Genomic DNA, 10,661 nt, shown 5'->3' with positions numbered 1-10,661 from the left:
ACATAAAGCAAATCATCTAACCTCTCTGAGTCTCAGCCTTTTCATCTGCAAAAGGATAAAAATATTATGCACCTTTTGTGGTCATGGGGAGGACTGAACTGCTCTGGAGGTGGTTTGTACACAGTAGGCACTCCAGTGGAGTTTTTCTTCCTCTCCCCTAGGAGCCTGGTTTCCCCAATGGACAGAGTGCTTTATGCAGGAAGAACTCAGGCCACCACAGTGACCACCAAGCCCTGGAAGACCCACCTGTCTCTGACCACAGCTCTAAGCACAAGCATCCCTAGTGAGAAGTTTCCCCAGGGGTGGGCAGCGCTTGCTTGAAAGGTCTCTCTCCCATCTTACTGGAGTCCTCTTGGAAATGAAAGAACCCTCCTGTCCTAAGCAAATCCTTCTTCCCTTAGCAGTTGCCCACTCAGGCGCACAGAAAGCCACAGGTCAGGAAGCACTGGCCAAGGTTGGAGCCATGGGTGTGGGTGTGGGGGCCTGTTACAAACTTCGGCTCTGCTCCCGTCCTGCCAGAAGAGAAGGCAAGGCTATTGGGGAGCACCCATTAGGGAGGATTCCATACTGTGCCCTATTGCACCAGCCCACCAGCCCCCACTCATTTTTTGAAGTCACCTTAAATTATCAGCAAGCTATTCAATCACCAGTGCCAGGCCAGGCCCCTGCAGCCAAGAAACCCTTCTGAATCTGAAACTATCCAAAAGAGGCCCCACACCCCGTCTCAGCCCTCATTCCAGGGGCCACATTCCTCTCCCCACCCCCACCCATATCCACCCCCAGGGATTTCTGGATCTACCCTAATCTCCCAGTGCAATTTAGAAGCCCCTTTCCCTCGCTGGGCCTTTATAATGATCCCAAGTGGTTTTGTCTCAAAATCACTTGAATCTGTATGTTTCTATCCCAGATTCAAGTATTAGGTATTTTCAGATAAAGGAAGTGAGGCTTCAAAAATGGCAAGATGTCAGAGGTACCATGACCGACTTTTCCTCACTCACCCCTCACACACTCCTTCCTGCCCCAGCAGCTCCTTCCAAAAGGATTTCATAAAGAAGCAGCTGCCCCACCCCCTCTCTTTCTTTCTTTTTCCAGAAGTCTAAGTTTTGAAAATACATTTTAAAATATTTGCCTGTGTAGGAGAAATAGATTTATTTAGACAGGAAGGGGGGCGGGGAGGGTTACCAGTTTTTCCATGAAGGCTTCCAGCCCACAGAGGTCTCTCCTTTCCATAAACACTCAGTCCAACTTGCTTTGATTATATACTCTCCTACAAATAATGAAATAGAACATATATTATTAAAATGTGTAATGCTATAAAACACACTCGTGTGGCTCATGGAGGCAGGATAAGAGGGTGCAAGGAGATAAGCCACAGAGACACGGGATTAACACTGGTTATCAGGAGGACTGAACATCCGTCACATTCAGACTTATTTCTCTTTGCTCCTGCCTAAGAGTCTGACTTCCCTAGTCCACAGGGTCCCAACTCTTTCCGGCCGCATGACTTCAGAGAAGTTATTTGCCCTCTTTGGGCTTCAATTTCCTCATCTGAAACACCAGGATGACATGTCTATCTCATAAGACTATCATGATGAAAAGAGCATCTTTGTGACAAGGTGTAGAGCATGCAGCAAAAAGTTTCGAACTTAGTGGCAGACCTACCATTTCCATACAAGAGGATTTAGGGGACAGCAGAGCTGGTGCCTTTTTCTTGAAGCCGGATATGTAAGGTGCTTACCTAGCTTTGCTTAGTTGATTGTTGGACAGTTTGAGAGGCTGCACAGATGGGAATAACGTCACTTCTAAGTGTCATTACAAATATCCAGTAAATCTCAGACCCAAGTTGGTTCCTTCACTCAGGTCCCTCAGCTAGTCAGCAGTCAAGCCAGAACCACAGCCTGTCTTTTGACTCCCAGACCCCTACTCTTTTTAGCCACCTCCATACTCCTTTATATCTAGCATCCTCTTTCTATACAAATTCCAGGAATCACTTCACAGCTCCTGTTGCAGATGGGAAAGCTGAAGAGAGAGAAGGTGAACTACTCACATGGCTCACAGTCTGAGGCAGGGGTGCAGGGACATAAACACTCTGGTCTATGTTGTCCCATTCTGGGTAATTCCTGAGAAGAGGACAAGTCCTGCAGCAGAAAGTTTTCCTAGTGTTATGGGGAGGCAAGACACAAGAATAGATATGAGCCAGGTGAGGTAGTATACACAATAACCCCACCCTCTCCTGAGGCTGAGGCAGGAAGATTGAAAGTAATTTTAAAAAGGTTGGGAATGTAGATCAGCGGCAGAGTGCCCTTATGGTCCCCAGTATAATAATTATTACTAAAATAATACTATAAAAATCCAAGAAGCAGACTCCAAGAGGCCTCGAGCTGGCACCTGGGTGGAATCTAAAGAGTTAATCTCAGAGGCCACCCTGCAGGAAGAAAATGTGGGGTACAGTATGAAAGGAGACACAGTACCAGTATGGGTAGACGAGAGCATTCCACAGAGGAGAGTCTGCCTGTAAAGCACAGAGGTATGGAGTGGGGCAGAGCTGAGGTCCTGAGGGCAGGAAGTAGTAAGCCAAGATGAGCCACAAGACCCAGGACCCTTGGTGGCCTTCCCCGTATACCCCTCCAGGTCCCAGTCTCAAAAGACTTCCATTCAGCTCCACCCAGCCAGGGAGACACCGTTCCACTCCTCCTCCACCCTGGCCCATGCAAGGTGGGGTGGGGCGGGGTGGATGTCAAGGGGGTTCCCTAGCCTCTTTGGGCCCAGAAGGTGCTTCCCTGTCGGGCTCTAACTCAGAATAAGCAGAGGGGTTGTGGAGGGGATTCCCTTCATAGGTCCTTTCCTCATCTTGAGGATCAACAACTACCTGACTGGGGTCCCCCCACCTCTCCTCGGGTTTAAGAGCAATTCAAGGGCAGAAAAAAGGTGGGGCACAAAGACAGGGCTTTCCTGGGTCTGTCCCAGCGATGGGGGCGTCCAAGGGCACCACTCAGTTGGGGTCACATGCTCTGAATTGCATAAGGAAGAGGTGGCCCCACCCAGTGCTTTTCGAAATGCCTCCACATTTGCTGTTCCTGATTGTCATGGCTGGCCATCTGGGCCAGCACGAGAAAGTGACCGAGGTCACCAGGCCGGAAACGGCAGAACTGCTGGAATTAATATGAGATTGCTCTTAAATCCAAGCCAGGACTCTATTAAAAATAAATAAAAATCCTGTGTAACTTAATTACAAAATCAAACATGCTCATTGTAAACAAATGCAAACGTTACAAAACTGCGTGACTGATTAAGTGCAAAGTCCGTAATCCCACTCCCAGAGGAGTAGGAATTTGATCATTCTCTGGTGTCTGCTTCCAGATTTCTCTCAAGGTCGCAGAGCATGGGATCTGGCCCGGAGACGCTCCCCGAGGGGCCAGCGACCAGAACGCCGAGCCGGAAGGAACAGGGCCAGGCCACGCCAATGCGGGCGGCCCCGGCTGGCGGTGCCCCACGCTGCGCTCCGGGGGCGGCAGTGCTGCCCTGCGCCAGTGTCTGCCCTGCGCCAGTCCCTACTGGGCCGGGTGCGGCCGGGGAAGCCGCTACGTCACATAGCGGTCGGGAGGGAGCCCGCCAGGCCAGCCAGGATTCCATTACATCACCCGGGACGAAGAGCCGGCGCTCTGTAAACACCGTGGCAAACCATTGGCTACCGGGCCGCCCAGCCAACCAATAACACGAGAGTATGCAAATCAGTTGTTGAGCCAAAGCTTCCTTTGGTCTGCTGTATACAAATAGACGTCATCGCCCAGATAGAGCTTCCCATAGGGGGGATGAGAGGGGTCCCGAACTTTGAGGGAGCTCAAATCTGTTCCAACCAATCCCAAGAGGATTGCAGTTTGGTTAAGGGTGAGTGCCCTGAATGCCCTTAATTATTTGGCTCTCTACCCAGTTAGACCCCGCTGCTTGGGATTCAGTGAACATGAGCAATGATGCCAAAATTATCAAGTCAACTTGGACAGAGGGGAAGGAAGAAGTAAGAAAGCGGTACAAAAAGCTGGAACGTGCTTCAAAAAGCACCTCGGTCAATCCTCTCCAAAGGGGCACAGCAGAGAACAAAACAGACACAATCCCTGTCTGGTAGATAGTTCCAGTTAGGTATGGTGGCTCAAAGTTGAACCATCTTGCTAATCAGTAATACCTGCGGCTCCATGTGTCAGTGTTCTCCAGAGAAACAGAGCCAAAAGCATATGCAGTCCTCCCTCCAGATCTTCAGTTCTGCATCTGTGAATTCAACCAACCATGGAATCAACCAATATTGGGTTGAAACTGTTTGAAAAAAAAGTGCATCTTTACTGAACACATACAGACCTATCCCCACCAGTATTTCCTCCTAAACAATACAGTATAGCAACTATTTGCATAGAATTTACATTATGTTGTATCGGGTATTATAAGTAATCTAGACATGATTTAAAGAATAGGGAAGGGTGTGGTAGGTCACATGCAAATATGACACCATTTTGTATAAGGGATGTGAATATTCTGGGATTTTGGCATCCTGGGGGAAGACAGACCTAGAACAAATCATATGACAGTATATGTCAAGGAACTGCTATATAGAGAGATATATAGAAAGTATTAACATTGAGGAGATGATGAGACCAAGATGGCCCACAATATGCTGTGTGTGAGCTGTAGCCCCAGTTAAGCCTGCAATGTCATTCCAGTCTAAGTCTGAAGGCCTGAGAATCAGGGGCTCTAATGTTGAAGATGAATGTCCCAGCTCAAGAAGAGGGAATTCAGCTTTCCTGAGGGTTTTATGTTCAGGACCTTGATGGATTGGATGGTTCCCATCTGCTGATGGCAATCTACTTTACTCAGTCTATCATTCTGTGTTAAACTCTTCCAGCAAAACCCTCTCATACACCGCCCCCTGCCAAATGTTTCACCAGCTATCTGGGTATCCCTAAGCCTGGTCAAACTGACAGATAATTAAGCATCACAGCCATAATGAGAAAATTAAATGCAAGATGTCAATGAGCTATTTAACCAGTAAATAATGTAATTTAGAAGGCAGGGTATTAGAGAATGCCTCTGCTCTCCAAAGAAGTGGTTTTTTAAACTGAGGGGGATTTAACAGGCAGAGGGGAGAGGGTAAGTTCCAGGAAGAACTGTGTGTGGGAAAGCCACACACTGTGTGTAGGACAGAGCCTGCTTCCTTAGAGCAGCAGAATAAGGTGAGTAAATAGAGCCCTGTGACTGAGGGAGAGAGTGTTGAGGTGATGCCTCCAGAGAGGAATGCTTGGCAGAGTTGTTTAGGGCTGTGTGCCTTGCCTGTGTTAACAACTTCCCTTGTCTCTTCTTTCCTCTTTCAACAGCCCTGTAAGGTGAATGCTATGTTAGTACTGAGGAAACTGAGGCTCCAAGAGGTTGTCACATGGGAGAAGTAGCAGGCCAGTGTGGCTTTGAAAACTATACATTGAACTGCCCTGCCATTGTCTCCTAGAGAGGAAACTGAGGTTCAGAGTGGTGAAATGATTTTTCCTGCCTTTCATGGCTTACCACAGAAGTGGGACCCCCAGAGAGGTCTATGAATTTTTGCTTTGTGTGTGTCTCCGTGTGCTGCGAAGAGAGACAGGGTTAAGGAAAGGGAAGCCGGATGAAGGATGTGGTTCCATGGTAGAGCTTGTGCTCAGCTTGTGTGAGGCCGTGGGTTCAATCTCCAGCACTCAGAAAGCAAAAGGCAAGAGGGGCAGGGAAGGGGAGGGAAGTAAGGATCTTCCTTGATCAGGCTAGAACTTAGGGTTCGCTGGTAAAAACTTCCTGGCTGAGGGTGTGATATTGGCCGCAGGGACCGCCCTGGAGGCTGTGGAGGCCCTGGCTTGCCTGGGCAGCCCAGATTAGCTGGATCTTTCTGCTGTCCTGGTTGCCAAGAGACGCTGTTCCTCTTGCTCTCACCTGCAGAGCCAGCTCTGGTTACCAGTGACAAGCCCCAGAGGAGAGTGCCTGGAGAGACATGCAGGCAGGCACAAGGGTGCCAGAGGAGGCCAAGTCCTTCCCCATTCAGGTTGCCAGCAGAGGAGTGGTACCTCCTAACCCTCTGGGTTACATTTGTGATCTGTGTCCCCCATGCCTTGGCCCTGTACTCAGAACTTCAGGAGCCAAAGGCAAGGCCCACATGGAGGGTGTGGAGGCCTAGGCAGAAGCTGGGCACAGGGAGTGCTGCAGGAATTTGGAAAGGAGTCCTTCCTCCCACAGCTGAGCACCAAGTGGAGCAGTGGTGTGTGTGTGTGTGTGTGTGTGTGTGTGTGTGTATCCATCTCATCTGTGGGCAGGGGATCTGTAGCCAGAAAGATGGGGCAACCCATCCACTTTCCATTTTATTCCTTTTTTTTTTTTTTTTTTTTTTTTTTGTACTGCGGATTGAACCCAGGGTGTTTCTCAATAAGGCTATATCCCTAGCCCTTTCTATTTTTTATTTTGAGACAGGGTCTTGCTAAGTTGCCCAGGCTAGCCTCGAACTTGCAATCCTCCTTCCTAGGCATCCTGAATTGCATGTACTATTGCATCTGGCCTTCCATTGCTCTTTTAGAAAATATCCCACAATTCTCCAACTGCGGGCTTCCTACTTGTTACTGGGGTCATGGGTCATGGAGTAACAGTTCCCAGTTCCCTCTCAGTGTCACTCCACTGAAGGGATTTGCTAGAGAATAATTAGCGAGTTAACTGTTAGATTATTTAAAGCATTAATATTCTTTTTTTAAAATTTATTTTTATTGTAAACCAATGGAATGCATCTTGTTTCTCTGTACATGGAGTAAAGGCATACCATTTGCGTAATCATACATTTACATAGGGTAATGGTGTTTGATTCATTCTGTTATTTTTTTCCTCCCCCGCTCACCCCTCCTACCCCTCTTTTCCCTCTAAACAGTCCCTCCTTCCTCTATTCTTGCCCCCCTCCCACCCCCCATTTTGTGTCATCATCCTCCTATCAGCGAGATCATTTGTCCTTTGGTTTTTTGAGATTGGCTTATCTCACTTAGCATGATATTCTCTAATTTCATCCATTTGCCTGCAAATGCCATAATTTTATCATTCTTTATGGCTGAGTAATATTCCATTGTATATATATATATACCACAGTTTCTTTATCCATTCATCAATTGAAGAGCATCTAGGTTGGTTCCACAATCTGGCTATTGTGAATTGAGCAGCTATGAACCATTGATGTGGCTGTATTTCTGTAGTATAAAGCATTAATATTCATTTTTTAAAATATTTTTAGTTGTAGATGGACACAATACATTTTTTTAAATGTGGTGCTGAGGATTGAACCCAGAGCCTCACACGTGCTAGACACATGCTCTCCCTGAGCTACAACCCCAACCCCCTAAAGCATTAATATTAAGGAGAGATTGGTTTTTGCTTATGTCTTGAAGAATAGGTATTTAAACTCACAAAATGGAGTGACCATAATCAGAATGCTTCCCCCAGTGATGGGGATTGAACATTCATGCTAGGCAAACACTGCCACTGAACTACATCCTGGCCCTTTTTTTAATTACTCAAACTTGTCATCCTCCTGCTCAATCTCCTGAAGCGTTACAGGTGTGCACCAGCACACCTGGCTTATAATCCTCTTTCTTTCTTTCTTTCTTTCTTTCTTCTTTCTTTCTTTCTTTTCCTTCTTTCTTTCTTCTTTCTTTCTTTTATACCAGGGATTGAGCCCAGGAGTGCTTAACCACTGAGCCACATCCCCAGTCCTTTTTTTATTTTTTAATTTTGAGACAGGGTCTCGCTAAGTTGTTTAGGGCCTCACTAAGTTGTTGACGTTGGTCTTGAACTTGCAATCTGTCTGCCTTGGCCTCCAGGGCTGCTGGGATTACAGGCCTGGCATTAGTATCATCCTTAACACATACTCTCCATACTCTCACAGACCTTCAGATGTCACAGGTAGCCTGTGAAACTTTGGCCTGGGGGCTCTCAGAAGATGGGGGTCCTGTGCCTGGTCCCTAAAGAAGAGTCCTTTCAAATGTGCATTAGAGTATGTGAGTGTCTCCTTGTGGTGCAGGGGTCATAAGTGCAGTGACTGAGTGGGCTGTGTCATAGGAGGTAGGAGCGGGGTTAGAATGTAGTTCTAGAATAATGGAGCCTGCAGCCCTAGTTACTTCTGCACATGCCTTTAGGCCCACCCCACCCTCAGTTTCTCAGTCTCTTTATTTTTTTGAGACAGGGTCCCACTAAGGTGTGTAGGCAATCTTGAATTTGCAGTCCCCCTGCGTAGGCCTACCAAGAGACTGGGAGTACAAGTGTGTGCCACCATACCTGACTTCTTGGCCTCCTCTTCCTCTCCCCTTGGAAGCCCTTAGCAGAGCACCCAGAGGAGCAGAACTCCTAGTTCTCTTGGTGCTGGCTGCAGAGATACCAAAGCACTTGCTCTGGGCCAGGACCTGGCTGCCAGCCTCCAGGGAGGTGACTGATGGATGCAGCATGGCCGTGATCTGCCTTTGCTGTTCAGGCTTGGGAGCAGGATGATCCCTCAGGCACTCACACCATAAATGTCCAGACACAGAGCCACTTTGGAACTATCCCCTGCAAGCCAGGCAGGGCCACCTCCCAGGGAGGGCTGGGTAACCTGAGCTGCTGCAGGCCTTCAGGTCACTTCAGGAGCACCAGCGGTCAGCTGATGCTCCTGGGGACCATTCATCATGCCCCCCAGCACAGCCCAGTTCAGCCATGGCTATTTCCAGTCCTGGGTAGGGAGCAGCTTATGTAACAGGCTGGAAGCCAGGGACTGGGGTGAGGGGCACTTGTGGCCAGAATGGGGCTACTCCTACCTCCCCCTGTTAAGTCAGCCCCTCTGAGGTGTGAGGGGAGCCTACATCCCTGGACAGAATCATGGTGGACAGTCACATAGCCTGTCAGCACACTTTCCATTTCCGGGCCACCAAACAGCCCCTCCTTCACTTCCTCATGGGAGGTATAGCACGGTGGGGGTGAAGCTGGGCTCAGATACACTTGTTCACCATGTGACTTCAGACAGGCTTTCCAAGTTTTCTGAGCCTCACGTTTTTGTCTGGGAAATGCATAATATCTCCCTTGTGATTTAGTCGTGCCCATCAGGGCCTAAACACACATTCCAGAGGTGGATCACTTAGGTTTAAATCCTAGCCTGTTTGTATAGCCTTGGACCTGTTACTTAAACACTGGGTGCCTCAGTTTCCTCACCTGTAGAACTGGGACAGGGATACTGCCTGCCTTCCTGAGTTGTTGGGATTCTATGTGTTTGTATGCATAAAGCACTTAAACAACTCCTGGCCCAAGGTCAGCACCCTGTAAGTGTTGACTATAATTAGACAATGTTTGCAGATCACTTTCCTCAGCCTTGGCTCCAAATAAGTGTTTGGTGAAAGATACTTGTTATTTTTAACTTCCTTCTCCTTCACTACCTTAATCTCCTCCATAAACTAGCTTTAGTTTAATCTTGCAAAGTACCCTAATCTCTTCTCTTTTGTTGCCAGTCCAATAAAGGTATGTATAAAAGATATATGTCCAATATTTACATTTTGAAACATATCACATGCACTCCTGTCTGGACCTCACAGCCAACCCGTGAGCAAGAAGCACACTCCTGTCATTGCCCTCATTTTGCAGAGCCAGGGACAGGGTGTGATCTGTCTAGAAGCATCAGCTGCTAAGGGGTGTGTCTAAAGCCACCAGGCAGGGTATTCTGATCTTGGGCACCAAAGCATGCTGGATGATGTGGCCAGGGCATGCCAGCTCCAGGCTGCCAGGGAAGATTAGCACAGGGGGGCCTCTGTTTCCGGTCCCAACCCTGGGAGCACCCACAGAGTGGGAGGAGAGAAGCCTGTGGACTTTATAAATATCTCTTATCCTAATACCAGCCCCAGCAGCCACGAAGTGCTGTGTGGCGGTTCCCTCTACTGGACATAAATGGCACTGCTGGCTCTTAGAGGGGAGAAAAGTCACTCTATCCAGGGCCTGCTAAGGCGCCAGGTACCTGGCTAGGAACCACAGAGGTCAAACAAAAATCTCAAAAAGTACCAGTGTTCCATACAGATACATTCTAGGGGAGGAATACAGATAAAAACATATATAACAGGGTCTGGAGCTGTAGCCCAGTGGCAGAGCGCTTGCCTAGCACGTGAGAGGCACTGGGTTCAATCCTCAGCATCACATAAAAATATTGTGTTCACGACTAAAAAATGAATAAAAACAAATAAGACAAAGGCATGCTGTCCATCTACAACTACCAAAATAAAAAAAAATTTTAAACTTTTAAAAAACCATATATAACAAAAAGTTATGTAATGGGAAATGCTACCAAGAAAAATTGAGAAGGTGAGTGGCTAGCAAGTGCCTGAGGGTGTGATTATCAAGGACATCAGAGGCGGCTTCTGAGGAGGCAGCAATGTAGCAAGGCCTAGGTGAAGGAGGGAAAGAGCCCTGGAGCCGTGCAAAGGCCTTGAAGATAGAGGAAGAGCTGGAAGGCGCTCAGGTGGGAAATATTGAATGCACTGGAAACACAATGAGGCCCATGTGGTCAGGAGCAGTGCTGGGTGCCCTTCAAAAGCTGAATGGATAAAGAAAACATGGTAATATTCACAATGGAATATTACTACTTTCCTATGTTCGTAGGGTGAATACATGACCAG

Source organism: Sciurus carolinensis, chromosome 4, assembly GCF_902686445.1.
Source record: "Sciurus carolinensis chromosome 4, mSciCar1.2, whole genome shotgun sequence".
Lineage (NCBI taxonomy): Eukaryota > Metazoa > Chordata > Mammalia > Rodentia > Sciuridae > Sciurus > Sciurus carolinensis.
This window is presented reverse-complemented; position numbering follows the sequence as displayed.